This window comes from Helianthus annuus, chromosome 4, assembly GCF_002127325.2.
Source record: "Helianthus annuus cultivar XRQ/B chromosome 4, HanXRQr2.0-SUNRISE, whole genome shotgun sequence".
NCBI classification, from domain to species: Eukaryota; Viridiplantae; Streptophyta; class Magnoliopsida; order Asterales; family Asteraceae; genus Helianthus; species Helianthus annuus.
In genome coordinates this window covers 57,299,061-57,315,942 of record NC_035436.2, presented here as the reverse complement: position 1 = coordinate 57,315,942, position 16,882 = coordinate 57,299,061, and the positions used below count along the sequence as shown (strand labels likewise).

Here is a 16,882-nt window from a genome sequence, read left to right as displayed (position 1 = left end):
ACATTCCATGTTTGACCTTTCGGTGTACCACGTTTGTAAAAATGTGAATCTTTTTGAACACTTAGATTTTGAACAACAACTTTTAGTTTCCAAAACTCTTGGGGTTTTGTCATATCAACTGAAGTTTTCCAACTTTGTGTTGTTCTGAATCTGGGTGTATGAGAATTCCAGGTCTGTCTTGAATCAAACCTGTTCGGGTTTGATTTCCAATTTTGATTCGAAGCAAACTTGTTTGTGTTGTACCTCCAAGTTTGTTTTGAATCAAATCTGGTTGACCTTTGTCTCACATTCTCAGATTTTTGTTTCTTAGAATCAATCTTCTTGTTGTTAACATCCACAGGTTTTAGATTTGGACACTTTCGTGCAAGATGTCCTTTTTGATCACATTTGAAACATGTTCTCATGGACACATCTTTAACCTGTGGTTGTTGCTTTCTTTTTTGTGCCTCAAACTCAGCATTACACTGTCGTCCAATTTTAAGTTCTTTTTCTTTTGCTAAACTATCTCCTTGAACAAAACTCATTTTTTCTTGATAATTTGGCGTCACATTTTTCTTCCAATTTTGTTTCCTTTTATAACCCAACCCAGCCTTAATGTTTCCTTTTTGACACCCGGTTTGTTATAAAAAGTTTTGTGACCTTTACCAGCAAACTTCGATATTTCAGATTTCTCAATTTCAACCATCTTGAAAACTTTGTCAACTTTATCTGAAATCACATTCTGAATCGGGAATACAACATCTAAGAATAATTTGTCTGATCCAATCATGGTATAAACCAATCCCTTTGAATCATCATTCAATTTTTTCTTGGATTTTGTGTTTTTCAGATATCCATCATGAAAATTTCCTTCATTTTCATCTTGTGATTCAGTTTTACCTGTATCAACCGACTCTTCTTTGAAAACACTTTCACCAACCTTACCTACCACCTCTGAATCACTGATATCATCAGATTTGGTGTAAGTCACATCGATGTTATCGGGTAACTGATCAACCATGTTGATTACTTTTTCCACTTTTTTGCCATCATAGAATGTATAATTATTCTCCAACGGTGGTGGAACTTGATGGTATTCAGACCCTATTCCCTTTTTGTTCTTTTCAGACTCTTTCTCATCGGGTGTGATGTTGAAAATACGTTCCAGAATATATGAAGATGAATGATAGCTTTGCAATTTATTGACCAACTTTTCTTTGTCTGCCAATTCTTGTTTAAGCTTAGCAACATCATCAATATATTGGTTTAACACTCTTTGTTTATCTTCAAACCTAGCTTCAAGAAATTTAGTGTTTCTTTGACAAGCACACAATCTGTCATCTAGACTTTTGACTTTACTTTTTAAAGTTTCATATGCTTTTTTTACAGTATCATATGACAGTTTCATTACATCATATTCTTTTTGCAACTCTTGAATTTTTATGTCTTTTGGAACACAGTCGTTGCAAACAGCTGAACACTTTTCTTTTAATTTCTTGTTTTCTGTTTCAAGATCATCACATTTTTGTTTCAATTTTTCATTTTCTTGTTTCAAAAACTTTTCATTTTCAATCATCTCATGACATTTTTCTTTGAAAATTTTATATATTTTAGTAAATTCAATGTCTCTGTTGTTGAGTTTTTCATCTTTCTCAATACAAGAACTGCACGTTTCCATGCATTTCTTGCATTGTTGTTCAGCTTCATTTTCAATTTTATCAGAAGTATCAGTTTGAATAATTACCTCAGTGACTAACTCTGCGGTTTCCTCTGCTTTCTGAGTTTGCTCTTCTTCAGCCACGTGCATTTTCTCTTCAACAACTTCCTCAACTTTCTCTTCAAGTTTCTTCACTTCATTCACCATCTTCTCACTCTCAGTCACAATTTCTTCAACTATTTTCTTCTTCTTCTTCTCCAGACTAGCAAATATCACCTTTCGAATACCTTTTTCAACCTGCTCTTTGTACCTCGGAATCTCCCTAAGGCCTTTGCACCAAACGCTCACAGTAGGTATAGCCGCAACTAATGCATTAAGATCAACTGTCTTTGGATCAACCGTTGGGTTTCCTTGAGGATCAACATAGCATTCTTTCTCTTTGCTCCACCTGCCTGCTCGTGTTGCTTCTTTGTAAGCATCATAAACATCATCCAATCTCAGGCGTGCATGTCTTTCTTCACGAGTAAGTGTTACTTCAGCCATCATTGCTTTAGTCTTCAAACCTTGAATATTTTGAATTACCTGAATCAAACAAATAACAAGATTAGTTCAATTACTATCAGTCAACTAAATCGGATAGGTATCTGATCAAGCGAGTCAACAAAAATCAACAGAATAAATATGTGACAATGGATCGGGTGGGGATCCGCTTGGGCGAGTATCCGATGCTTTGACCTGAATCACAACAACAAATGAAATGATTAGAGTCGAGTGGTAATCCGTTCGAATTTCCACTCGATTTGTTGCACTTTGAACTTGAACAAACACAATGCTTTGAATCGGATTGTGATAACTTTTGAACAATGTGGTAATCCAATTAACCCACCACTTGATTGATGACACAATACAACAAAAATTTAAATCACTACACGACAAATCTAATATGTTGTTCAATTGATTGGCATGTTAACTTTTTAACCACAAACAATTCTCATGGGCCGAAATTATCACTCATGTCACATGGGCCTTGTTATGACTTGTCTATGCTTTGATTAGGCCTTCACTTGAATGTAATCCGCCTTAAAGTTCAATACAAACCCTTTTACAGCCCACAATACAAGCTCATTGGACCTCAATTAATTTGTTCACCTTTATTGATTTCCTCAATTGGTGGCCTTACAATTATCCTATAGTGCCGCACAACCCACTCAGCCGACAACAATTAATACAGATGATTTTATTGAACCTTCACATAAAACGAAACAACATCAATTTTTATTTGACCGACATTTATATTCTAACATTCATTGGGCCAAAGTTAGTTAAAAGGCAAATGTATAAAGCTGATTGGGCCTCAACTATCACACTCACACAATTGAATTGCACATGGGTCGGTTATAAAGTGTATAAAACTGTTGTCAATCTCTCTTAATTGGACCTCACTTGCAGAATCTTTTCTTGAAAGTGGCCGACACCTTTGATGTTTTCATTATTTGGTCAACTTGTTCTTCTATGATTCGGCCTCTAAAACCACTTAGCCGACAAATTCTTAATGTTATATCACTTTGATTGGGCCGTGATATAAGATGGGCCGCCTTTCACATGTACAACAGTTGATATTATCAAGGCAAGTATCACGTGAATCTCTGAACTAATTTCAAACGGACTGAATTTTTCAAACTGTTTCTTCCAAACGGTCACACCCTCAAACGATAGGATATCAATTTCAAACGATAGGATATCAATTTCAAACGATAGGATATCAGTTGATATTATCAAGGCAAGTATCACGTGAATCAGTCAAACGGAACCTTCCATTTCAAACGATAGGATATCAATTTCAAACGGACAAGTTCAAACGGGAACCAATTTTCAAATGAGCAGTCGCTGGTTCAAACGGAATCGGACCAAAAAAAACTCGAATATCTCCTAAACTGCTTGGAATTTGAATCTGAAATTTGGTAGGGTTGTAGATCAGATGTTTTCGCACCACATATCAAAAAATCAGCTGAAACGGACCGTGGAAACCTGTTCAATTTGACGAAAAACAGTAAAAACATGAAAAATATGAAAAAGATGAAGAAATCTATGAAATTCAGATCTGAATCTGATAATCTTCTGCTCGGAAATGTGTGATAGATCAGTGCAATCGAGCTCCTGCTCTGATACCACTTGTAGGACCGGTTTTGACTCCGAAACGATTGCGAAACGAACGTATAACGTGCGGAATCCGTACACGAACGCGACCTAACACACGTGACGTAATATAAACGTGATTCTATATAAAATCTGAAATCGTACAATACCTTGAATCACTCTCTCTCTCTCTAGATTCTCTCTCTAGATCTAGAAAGCTCTCAATGACAAATGTGAAAAAAGTTGTAAACTAAACATAAAGCTTCCTATTTATAGCCTAAGGCATTTAATGAGATTTCTCATTATTACAATTATGCCACTTTTCCTTTCGTCTAGTTATCACTAAAATAACAACTCATTTTCTTCTGTTTCTCGCTACGGCTCGGATTGACGAAGGCTATAAACATAAATGTACTAACAATAATTTTCTTATGTTGGTTCTTTTTATCACGACGCTATCGGTTGTAAATTTGTAAAAATATAACCTTTTTAGAACTTGTTATTCCCAAATTAAACCAAGATAAGTAAAAAAAATGAAAAGTTTTTGAAAAAATTTGGGGTGTTTAGTGGTTCCAATAGAGTTTTGTGTAAGGCTTGTAATTAGGACTTGCAAAATTCAAGGTTTTAGCATCCCCCCACACTTAAATTACACATTGTCCTCAATGTGTCCCAAAAATAAGTTTTTCGGTTGATTAAAATGTGTAAAAGTGGGTTAAAAACAAGATTTTTTAGTACTGGGTAGCTGAACACGGGGTGGTGTTGGCTGAGCACGGCCCCGTGTCCAGACTGCCAGTACCAAAAGTAAACAAAAGGCTGGGCACGGGGGCGTGTTCAGTGAGCACGGCCCCGTGTCCAGTTACCTGAACTGGGCATTTTCTGAAGAACCTTGGGCACGGGGGCGTGTTGGGTTGAGCACAACCCCGTGCTGAACTGGCTGTAATGAAGAAAAATTGTCGAGAGGCTCTGTTTTTGTGCATGGGGTGTTGGTTCAAGCTTCCCTTAGTATCCTTCACCATCCCGAGTGTGTTTTATTCCTGCAAATTAAAACTAAACTAGAAAGCATAAAAGTTAAACTAATCTAAAACTAAGGATAGTTCCGTGGAATGCCTCCGTGGTGCGCCACGTTTATAAGTGTCCTTGGCTAGACCCTCCTTATCGGGTGGTTCTGGCTCATCTTCAATTAGGGGGTCGTCATTGCCGATTGGATATTTCATTGATCGCTCAAGATCGACACTTTTTTTAAATGCCCCTAATTGAATAGATAAATTATTATACTTCCGGTTTTTCAAAGCTTCGTGTGTTTTTACAAAAGGTTTTCCCAAGACTAGAGTAGCGTCATCGAGGATGACAAAGTCGGTTGGAATAACCATTTGATTTGTTTGAACCAAAACATCCTCAACCACACCGATTGATTTTATTACTTTCCGATTAGATAGAAAAATGGGTATTTGAAGTGGAGAAAAATCACTAATACTTAATTTTTCAAAAATGTAGTTAGGCATTATGTTAACACAAAGATCTTTATCAATGGTGACATTACTAATAAATGAATTTTGAAAAAAAACATGGAACCGGTGTAATGTTAATTTCAAAAGGATCTTCTTTTATTAGTGAAGTTTGATCATTAGTTAACTTAACACTTACCATTTCCTCAATTTTAGTGTTAGTGTTTAACTCTTTTAAAAACTTAGCATGAGTGGTTACTAAACAATGATTTTCAAAAGAAGGTGACAAGAGATTAATTTCTTCAAAATTAGACTCTTCTTGAATTTTTACGTTATCGGCCTCACCTTTTTTGTTGTTTAGCTCATGTGTCGGTTTTTCACTTATTTGTTCTTCCATTTTTAATTCCTCAATTATCGTTTCTTTATTTAATTCTTCTCTCACGCGGGACTCCTCTTCCCTTGCGCGAGATTCTTTTATGCATCTTTCGATAAATTTGAGTTTTTCTATTATCCTATCGGCTATGTCGGTGATGGAGTAAGGATCGGGATCCTCGTAGCTTGAATCCGGTTGTTCGATCCTTGGCTCCTCATAGTACTCGTATGAAGTAGATGGTTCACACCATTGTTCTTCATTGTAAGCATATGATGGATAAGGGTCGAAATTTTGTTCTTCATAGTACTCATATGAGGTGGGTTGTTCACGCCATGATTCCTCATAATAAGTGTATGAAGGTGGAGGCTCATATCTTGACTCTTCAAAGTGTGAGTATGAAGGCTCATACCTTGGTTCATCAAAATATGAGTATGAGGGAGGAGGTTCATACCTTGGGTCTTCATAGGATGTGTATGAAGTTGATGGCTCGTACCTGGGCTCCTCATAATGGTTGTATGAAGCGGATGGTCGAAATAAGTTACAATATTGTACCGAGTGCGGGTTTCCACAATTAGTGCAATAGTCTCTCATATAATCATCCTCCTCATAGGTGTAGTTGTAACCTCCTGAGTATTGATCCATAAGAATCACTCAGCAGACCACAACTGAGTCTCGGGACCAGAAAACAGAAACAAATACGGAAACAGAGGCTGGACACGGCCCCGTGTCTGGTGAACACGGCCCCGTGTACAGGGTCTGTATCTGGGCGTTTTAATTAAAGTTACTGGTCTCGTTGAGCACGGGGGCGTGTTCAGTGGACACGGCCCCATGTTCAGACTCTGTATCTGGGTATCTAACTAAAAATGTGCAGCACGGGGGCGTGTTCAGTGAGCACGGCCCCGTGTTCAGGCTACTGTAAATGCAAACTAAACTTAAATGCAGAAAAATGTGCGCGCGTTTTAAAAAGGTTTTGAAAAACTGATTAGGCCGTCGATTTTAAGCTTTCTTAAAATCCTTGTGTCCCCGGCAACGGCGCCAAAAACTTGATGTGCGTAAGTGTGTATATATTTTAGGTATATATTTTAAGCCCTTTTTACACTTTTTAGCCAAGTTTTAAATTTATAAAAACACGATATTCACTAACACTAAACACACATATGGGCAAGTGCACCCATCGTGGACGTAGTATAGTGTTGGTAAGATACCGAGGTCGTCCAAGGACACAAGAGCTTTTAGTACCGGCTTATCCTCAACGTCTAATCAAATCAAAATGTTAGAAAAGATTTTTAAACTAAGAAAATAAAACTAAATGATGAAAAATAAAATAAAAATAAAAACAGATAGACAAGATGAATCACTTGGATCCGACTCGTGTATTAGTATAACCTTTGATTATTTTCGCACTTTTGCACTTGTTTAAGAGATTATCTTAGTTATTGTAGTAGGCCCCTCTTTTGAAGGCGACGTTACCCTCAACCCAATAGTTTGAGTCAGCAAGGATACAATCCTAAAGGGTCGGATTATTGAAAGATTATTAATTAAGTTATTAATGCAAATTATGGTAGGCCCCTCTTTTGGAGGTGACGTTACCCTCGACTAAGTAGTCTGAGTCAGCAGGGATACAGTCCTAAATAGTCGGGTTATAGTATTAATAGTAGTTTACTTATGAGGGGGTCAAAGAGTTTGGATCCCCGCCATCCAATAGCTTTGGGTATTGAAGGAGATCCTACTAAAATTGACCCAGGTCCCTTGCAGGACCTCTAAACGCTGAACAAGGGCAAGACCCTTACCAAACCGTTCCCTTAACCCCCGACCAGGTAGCCAACATACCTCCATATAGACCGTGGAGATATAAATGGTGAAATTCTTTTATTTTATATAGACAGTAAAATAATACCAAGACACCACGGACAAACGATAAGGAAAAGTCACCTTCAACATAAGAAACTAGTTATTAAAATCATTAATACAAAACCAAATAAAAAGTGCAAAAGATTAAAAATAAAAAGTATTATACTAAACACTTGTCTTCACCAAGTGATGTAAGAGACTTAGGCAAACATGGCCTTGATTGTCAAGAACTCTTACGATCAATCTTGGATCCCGAGACGACTCACACACTCTATGATGGACAATGGATGATGGTGGTGGATGATGGTGTTGTGATGGTGGTGGGTGGTGGATGAAGTGTGACAGAGGTGGTGTGCCAAGGGATGAGTTGAAATGGATCCAAGCACTCCTATTTATAGGCTGAACAGAAGCCTGAGCACGGCCCCGTGCCCGCTGGGCACGGCCCGTGTCCGTCTGACACTCTCTCTCTTCATTAATTGTAATTCGCAATTACAATAAATGCGTCTGCAACAGTCTGAGCACGGCCCCGTGTCCGCTGAGCACGGCCCCGTGGTGGGCGATGGAAGCTTCTACATGTTTGTCTTTTGTGCCAGGGCTGACCATCCTGGACACGGCCCTGTGTTGAGCTGGACACGCCCCGTGTTAAGCTGGACACTCCCCGTGCTGAGCTGGGCACAACCCCATGCTCAGCTTTCTTCTTGTTTTTGCTTTGGGAGACGCTGTCGAGGAGTCGGGCATGCCACGTTTCTTCCTTTTCTTTGTATTTTTGTTGGATTTGGCTGCATTTTTGCTTCTTTTGTTCATTTAAGCTCTTTTAACCCTGAAAATACAAAAGGAAGACAAAAGCACACTTTTTCCAACATTAGTACTTAAAAAGGCTTACTTTTATGCCTTATTTGATGTAATTTATATGTTACATTTTACACACATCACATATCCATTAGGAACAACTCTTTTCCCTTATCCCTCCTTCCGTTTAAGTTAGTTGGTTTCAATATAGTGATAGGCATGGATTGGTTATCGCATAACCAAGCTCAGATAGTTTGCAATAAGAAGCAAGTGGTGATCAAGACTCCGTTTGGTGAGTCGCTTACCATTCAAGGAGACACCCGGTACGGGTTACCCGAGCAGGTGTCTATGCTCAAAGCATCTAAATGCTTAAAGAAGGGTTGTGTCATTTACATGGCACAAGTAACCGTTGATGAGCAGAAACCGAAGATATATCCCAGTCATTTCTGAATACCCTGAAGTTTTCCCTGAAGAACTACCTGGTTTGCCACCAGATAGACAAGTAGAGTTCAGAATTGACATCATTCCAGGAGCAGCGCCTATTGCAAAAGCACCTTATCGGTTGGCACCAACAGAGATGAAGGAATTGAGGACGCAGTTAGATGATTTGCTAGCCAAAGGTTTTATTAGACCTAGCTCATCCCCATGGGGAGCACCAATCTTGTTTGTCAAGAAGAAAGATGGGTCGATGCGTTTGTGCATCGATTACCGTGAGCTTAATAAGGTCACTATCAAGAATAGGTATCCTTTGCCCAGGATCGACGATCTGTTCGATCAGCTTCAAGGAGCAAGCTACTTTTCCAAGATTGATCTGAGGTCAGGCTATCATCAGTTGAAGGTTAAAGATGAAGATGTGCACAAGACTGCATTTAGGACTCGTTATGGTCATTACGAGTTCCTAGTGATGCCTTTTGGGCTCACTAATGCACCTGCCGCATTCATGGATCTCATGAATCGCGTTTGCAAGCCTTATCTAGATAAATTTGTCATCGTCTTTATCGACGACATTCTCATCTACTCGAAGAACCAAGCTAACCACGAGAAGCATCCCCGTTGCATTTTGAAACTGTTTCATCAAGAAAAGCTCTATGCCAAATTTTCTAAGTGTGAATTCTGGCTTCGAGAAGTCCAATTCCTTGGACATGTTGTTAGCGAGCGTGGTATCCAAGTAGATCCCGCTAAGGTTGAAGCTATGAATTGGCAGGAGCCAAAGACGCCTACGGAGATCCGCAGTTTCTTAGGACTGGCAGGATACTATAGGCGATTCATCGAAAACTTCTCGAGAATTGCAGCACCCCTGACTTTGCTGACTCGCAAAAATAGCAAGTTTAATTGGGGGCCAAGCAGCAAGAGTCATTTGACATTTTGAAGTAGAAGCTAAGTAACGCTCCAGTGTTGTCGTTACCTGAAGGAATTGATGAGTTTGTGGTTTATTGTGATGCATCACACACCGGGATGGGATGTGTGCTTATGCAGAAAGGCAAATTCATCGCCTACGTTTCACGCCAGTTAAAAGTGCATGAAAAGAATTACACCACCCATGACTTGGAGTTGGGTGCCGGTGTATTTGCACTAAAGCTTTGGAGGCATTACCTGTATGGAACTAAGTGTGTGATCTACTCTGATCACAAAAGCCTTCAGCATCTGTTTAATCAGAAGGATTTAAATATGAGGCAGTGATGTTGGATGGAAACTTTGAATGATTATGATTGTGAGATAAGATACCATCCAGGCAAGGCCAACGTAGTCGCAGATGACTTGAGTAGAAAAGAAAGAGTGAAGCCGATAAGAATCAATGCGAAGAGCATTGAAATCAAGAACAGTTTGAATGAAAGGTTGTTAGCTGCATAGAAGGAAGCTGTGTTGGAAGCTAACTATCCTGATGAAAAGCTAGGAGTGACTGAAGAACAGTTTTTGTATGGCAAGGACGGAATCCTGAGATTAAATGGAAGAATATGGGCTCCTGTTTATGGAGGACTTCGGGACGTCATCCTTCAGGAAGCCCTCAGTTCCAAATATTCCGTTCATCCTGGAGCTGATAAGATGTACCAGGATTTGAGGGCAAATTATTGGTGGATAGGCTTGAAAAAGACTATAGCTGCTTATGTAGCTAAATGTCTGACGTGTGCTCAAGTCAAAGCTGAACATCAAAAGCCGTCAGGATTGCTGCAACAGCCTGAAATTCTCACTTGGAAATGGGAAATGGTGACGATGGATTTCATCACCAAGTTGCCAAAAACACAGAAAGGAAATGATACTATATGGGTAATAGTAGATAGACTGACTGAGTCAGCACATTTCCTACCCATTAAGGAAACTTACAGTTGTGACATGTTAGCCCAATTGTATGTTGATAAGATTGTATCTCTGCATGGGGTACCAATGGCTATTATCTCTGATAGAGATACCAGATACATGTCACACTTTTGGAAAAGTTTCCAACAGTCTTTGGGCACGCACTTAAACTTCAGTACGGCTTACCATCCTCAGACGGATGGCCAGAGCGAACGTACCATTCAAACCCTGGAAGACATGCTTCGTGCATGTGTGATTGATTTAGGTGGTAGTTGGGATAAACATCTACCCTTGGTTGAGTTCTCCTATAATAATAGCTATCATACCAGCATTCAGGCTGCGCCTTTTGAGGCATTATATGGTAGGAAATGTGGAACGCCTATTTGTTGGGCAGAAGTAGGAGAAGCTCAGTTATAAGTTCCTGACCTAGTCTTTGAAACGACGGACAAGATTGTCCAGATTCGTGATCGCCTAAAAGCTGCCAGGGATAGGCAGAAGAGCTATGCTGATAAAAGGCGAAAACCTCTCAAATTCGAGGTTGGTGATAAAGTTTTGCTTAAGGTATCACCCTGGAAAGGGGTGATGCGATTTGGTAAGAAAGGTAAGTTAAGCCCAAGGTATATAGGACCATTCGAGGTCATTGAATGTGTTGGATCAGTGGCTTATAAGTTAAACTTACCTGAAGAGCTCAGTGGTATTCACAACGTATTCCACATCTGCAATCTGAAGAAATGTCTAGTTGATGAATCACTTGTCATACCACACACGGATGTGCACATAGAGGAGAGCTTGAAATTTGTGGAAAAACCTGTGTCGATTGAGGATCGACAGGTAAAGAAGCTTCGAAGGAAGCATGTGCCTATTGTGAAGGTCAAATGGGATACCCGCAGAGGTCCCGAATATACGTGGGAGTTAGAGTCCACTATGAAAGAGAAGTACTGATGTGCGTAAGTGCGATATGTTTTAGATGTATATTTAAAGCCCTTTTTACACTTTTAGCCAAGTTTTAAATTTATAAAACACGATATTTACTAACACTAAACACACATATGGGCAAGTGCACCCATCGTTGACGTAGTATAGTGTTGGTAAGATACCGAGGTCGTCCAAGGACACAAGAGCTTTTAGTACCGGTTTATACTCAACGTCTAACCAAATCAAAATGTTAGAAAAGGTTTTTAAACTAAGAAAAATAAAAACTAACTAAATGCTGAAAATAAAATAAAAATAAAAACAGATAGACAAGATGAATCACTTGGATCCGACTCGTGTATTAGTATAACCTTTGATTATTTTCGCACTTTTGCACTTGTTTAAGAGATTATCTTAGTTATTGTAGTAGGCCTCTATTGAAGGCGACGTTACCCTCAACCCAGTAGTTTGAGTCAGCAAGGATACAATCCTAAAGGGTCGGATTATTGAAAGATAATGAATTAAGTTATTAATACAAATTATGGTAGGCCCCTCTTTTGGAGGTGACGTTACCCTCGACTAAGTAGTCTGAGTCAGCAGGGACACAGTCCTAAATAGCCGGGTTATAGTATTAATAATAGTTAACTTATGAGGGGGTCAAAGATTTTGGATCCCCGCCATCCAATACCTATGGGCATTGAAGGAGATCCTACTAAATTTGACCCAGGTCCCTTGCAGGACCTCTAAACGCTGAACAAGGGCAAGACCCTTACCAAACCGTTCCCTTAACCCCCGACCAGGTAGCCAACATACCTCCATATAGACCTTGGAGATATGAATGGTGAAAATCTTTAATTTATATAGACAGTAAAATAATGCCAAGACACCATAGACAAACGATAAGGAAAGATCACCTTCAACATAAGCAACTAGTTATTAAAGTCATTAATACAAAACCAAATAAAAAGTGCAAAAGATTAAAAATAAAAAGTATTATACTAAACACTTGTCTTCACCAAGTGATGTAAGAGACTTAGGCAAACATGGCCTTGATTGTCAAGAACTCTTACGATCAATCTTGGATCCCGAGATGACTCACACACTCTATGATGGACAATGGATGATGGTGGTGGATGATGGTGTTGTGATGGTGGTGGGTGGTGGATGAAGTGTGAGAGAGGTGGTGTGCCAAGGGATGAGTTGCAATGAAACCAAGCACTCCTATTTATAGGCTGAACAGAAGGCTGGGCACGGCCCCGTGTCCGCTGGACACGGCCCCGTGCCTGTCTGACACTCTCTCTCTTCATTAATTGTAATTCGCAATTACAATTAATGCGTCTGCTGTACTTTCGCCACGCCCCCGTGTTCACTGGGCACGGCCCCATGGTGGGCAATAGAAGCTTCTATAGGTTTGTCTTTTCTGCTGCTTCTTGGGCACGGCCCCGTGCTGGCTGAGCACGGGGCGTGTTCAGTCTTCTGCCTTCTCTATTTTGCTTGGGAGGATGCTGTTGAGGGGTCGGGCAATCCACTTGTGTTCCTTTTCTTGTATTTATGTTAGATTTAGCTGTCTTTTTGCTTCTTTTGTGAATTTGAGCTCATTTAATCCTGAAAATACAAAAGGAAGACAAAAACACTCTTTTTCCAACATTAGTACTTAAAAAGGGTTAGTTTTATGCCTCATTTGATGTAATTTATATGTTGCATTTTACACACATTAAATACCCCCACACTTGAATTTTTGCTTGTCCTCAAGCAAAACTCTTTAATACGTGGCTTACACTCCCAAATGGAATGGGTAGAAGAGAAGGTTTTGGCTTGTCATAGAGTGTTAGGAATCCAAGATCTTTTTGGTTTTATTTTTATTTATTTACAATCCTATTCGTTATGATTTATTTAGAACATTTCATAGGATAAATTACTTATTTGGGCATAGCATGCCTTTTTAAAATTCCATTTATATACAAGTTCACATACCTCACGGGAGAAATCACTCATACTCGGCCGAATGTGTATTTTTAGTGAATCACTCGAGAGCGGCGTGGAACTTATTCCTACCATAGGCTTGCCAAGCAATCAATCCTCCTCCTTTTTAACTTTTGACCTTTGTAAATATCAAGAGGACTTTTGGGTAAAGGCTTGGGCTAAAGGTGGGTAGTTGGGTTAGTGGTTAGTAGAAAAGGGCGAAAAGCGTAAAAAACGTCGGTTTTCGTAAACTTTTTGTTTTAGTGACTTTTTATTCTTAATGAAGTATTTCTTCAAACAAGCTTTTGTTTTAAGAGCTTTGTTTGTTTATTTCTAACTTTATCATTTTTTTTTCAGTCACACGAAAACCGAGCTTGTTACTAAAATAAAGTGTAAAAATAAAAAGGGTTTTGGTGGGTAAAAGGGTTTTAGGGTAAAGAAATGAAAGGTTTAGGCTCAAAGGGGGTTAACTAGGGGGAGTTTTTGGGTAGGTGAAAAAAATAAAAATAATGGTTTTGAAAGAAAAAGGGTTAGTCCTAATGCCTCCATCATTTACTTACTTGGGTTTAAGTTGGTAAGGACCGGGAATGAATCGTCGTGGCAAGTTCTAGAGTCGTAAGAACCAAGCGGCTGTTCACACTAGAAATGAAAAATGAGCATTTAGTCTAAAGATGTGTATTTGTATGCTCAATAAAGGCTCAAAACTCACTTTTTATGGGAATGGGTTTTTCTATGTGATCAAGTATATATAATCGAATTTTAACTAAGTTTGTCATGCCGTTTCATAATTTTCTTATGTTAGTTCTTTTTATCACGACGCTATCGGTTGTAAACTTGCAAAAATATAACCTTATTAATCTTAGAATTCCCAACTTAAACTTTAGACAAGTAAAACAAAATGAATTTTTTTTTGAAAAAAAAAATTTGGGGTGATTAGCGGTTCCAATAGAGTTTTGTGTAAGGCTTGTTATTTGGACTTGCAATATTTCAAGGTTTTAGCATCCCCCCACACTTAAATTACACATTGTCCTCTATGTGTCCCAAAAATAAATTTTTAGGTTGATTGAATGTGTAACATGGTGTTTAAAAGCAAAAATTTATGTTACTGGCAGCCTGGACACGGCCCCGTGGGGACCGGGCACGGCCCCGTGTTCAGGTGCCAGTAACGATAATTAAGAAAAAGAAACAGAAGCCTGGACACGGGGGCGTGTCTGGTGAACACGGCCCGTGTCCAGTTACCTGAACTGGGCATTTTCTTGCAGGGGGTTCAGCACGGGGCCGTGTTGGTTGGGTACGGCCCGTGTTGAACCTACTGTAACGGAGAAATCGTCGACGTGTGGCCTTGTTCCTGTGCATGGGGCCATGTTTCTCATTTCCCTTATCATCCTTTACCACCATGAGTGTGTTTTATTTCTGCAAATTAAAACTAAAAGATTAAACTAAGCTAAGGATAGTTCCGCGGAATGCCTCCATGGTGCGCCACGTTTATAAGGGTCCTTGGCTAGACCCAAAGTGAGGTTATATAATTTCTGAGTGGGATGTTTTGCATCCCATGTTGCACCGTCGGAGAGCAGCATCCAAACTCGAATCAATAACCTTCATGTAGTTGACCGGGTCATCGTCCTCTATTCTCTTCCCAACCCCGAACGTTACTTCATCATCTCCGTACCTTAAGGTGAGCGTTCCGTTATTCATGTCTACCACTGCTTGTGCGGTGGCTAGAAATGGTCTCCCTAGTATGAGGGGGACTTCGGTGTCTTCTTCCATATCAGGTATAACAAAGTTGGCCGGGTAGACAAATTTGTTTACCTTTACTAGGACATTTTCGATGACACCTTGTGGGAATTTGACGGACCGATCAGCAAGTTGTATGCTCATTTTTGTAGGACTCGTTGTTCCTAGGTCGAGTCTTTTGAACATTGATGAGGGCATGAGGTTAATGCTAGCCCCAAGGTCGGCTAGAGCATTACGAACGGGGGAGTCCCCGATCGAGCAAGGAATTGTGAAGCTTCCGGGATCGATTTTCTTTTGGGGGAGTTTGTTGAGTACGAGGGCGGAGCATTCTTCGCCTAAGTTAACTAATTGCAACGTTTCAATTTTCCTTTTATGAGTGAGGAAGTCCCTCATGAACTTAGAATATTTAGGCATTTGGGTTAGGACATCAATAAAAGGAATGTTGACATGCAATTGTTTTAGTAGACTTTCGAATTTTGCGAATTGCTCATTAGTCTTTTGACGAATTAACCTACCGGGGTACGGAACTCGAGGAGCTTTGGTAGGCTCTGATGATGGAGGGGAGTCCTTTTCTTGCAGAGACGGTGGTATAGTCTCCTCTGTCGGCGGTGGCGCTTCCGCAGGCCCCACGGTGCGGTTTCGTAACGTGATGAGATGAACTTGCGCTTTTGGGTTTGTTTCGGTATTGCTTGGTAATGCGCCTGGTGGTCTCTCGGAAAAATTTTGGGCTAGTTGACTTAATTGTTTTTCTATGTTTTGAATACTAGCTTGTTGATTTCTAAAATTTGATTCTAATTGTAGAAATCTTTCCGAGTTTTTCTTTTCTGTGTTGGAGATGAGGCGAGATACAGTATCTTCAAGCCTTTCTCGTCCACCTTGTTGTTGAGTGAAATTTTGTGACTCATTTCTTGGTTGTTGAAAGTTTGTTCGTTGGTTTTGTTGGTTACTACTATTGCCGGGTTCTCTCCAACCAAGGTTAGGATGATTCCGCCATCCTTGGTTGTAAGTGCCCGTTGGAGGACCCGACGGGCTAGGTCTATTGTCAATGTAGCTTACCGACTCTTGTTGATCGTCCGTTTCTTTCATACAACTCCAATTTTCATGTGGCCCACCACACCCTTCACAAGCCATAACCGAGACCATTTTCGTCATTTCCAATTTTTTTATTTTTGAAGAAAGGGCCTCGATTTGGGCTTGTAAAGAAGTGTTTTCATCAACCTTATGGGCGCCCGGGGCAATAGATTTATTGCCTCGGGGAGTGTGCCACTGGAAATTGGTTTGAGCAATTTCCTCAATTTGGTTATATATTTCATGCGGGCGGCGATTACCTAAAAGTCCCCCGGAGCTAGAGTCAAGTGTCTGCCTTGTGTGTGGCAACAACCCATTATAGAAAGTGGATACTTGTTGCCATATCGCAAGGCCGTGATGTGGACACTTTCGCAATAGCTCCTTGAACCTTTCCCAAGTTTCATATAAGGATTCCCCGTCCTCTTGTGAATATGTATTAATTTCAGTCATTAATTTAGCCGTTTTAGCGGGAGGGAAATACTTATATAGAAATTTTTGGGCTAGTTCATCCCAGGTGTTTACCGATCCAGCTGGGAGGGCGTTAAGCCAAGCTTTTGCTCGGTCTTTTAGTGAGAAAGGAAACATTCGAAGGCGGATGGCGTCATTTGATGCTCCACTGATCCGAAAGGTATCACATATTTCTAGGAAATTAGTAATATGTAGATGGGGATCCTCGTCCGC

General features: G+C 39.9%; 1 non-coding gene across 1 annotated transcript; it reads left to right on the top strand.

Moving 5' to 3' along the window:
• The first annotated feature begins 16,550 nt into the window (after positions 1-16,550).
• Positions 16,551-16,657, top strand: LOC118491884. The gene has a single exon (XR_004892329.1). It is a non-coding gene; the product is annotated as a small nucleolar RNA R71 (small nucleolar RNA).
• Positions 16,658-16,882: the final 225 nt, after the last annotated feature.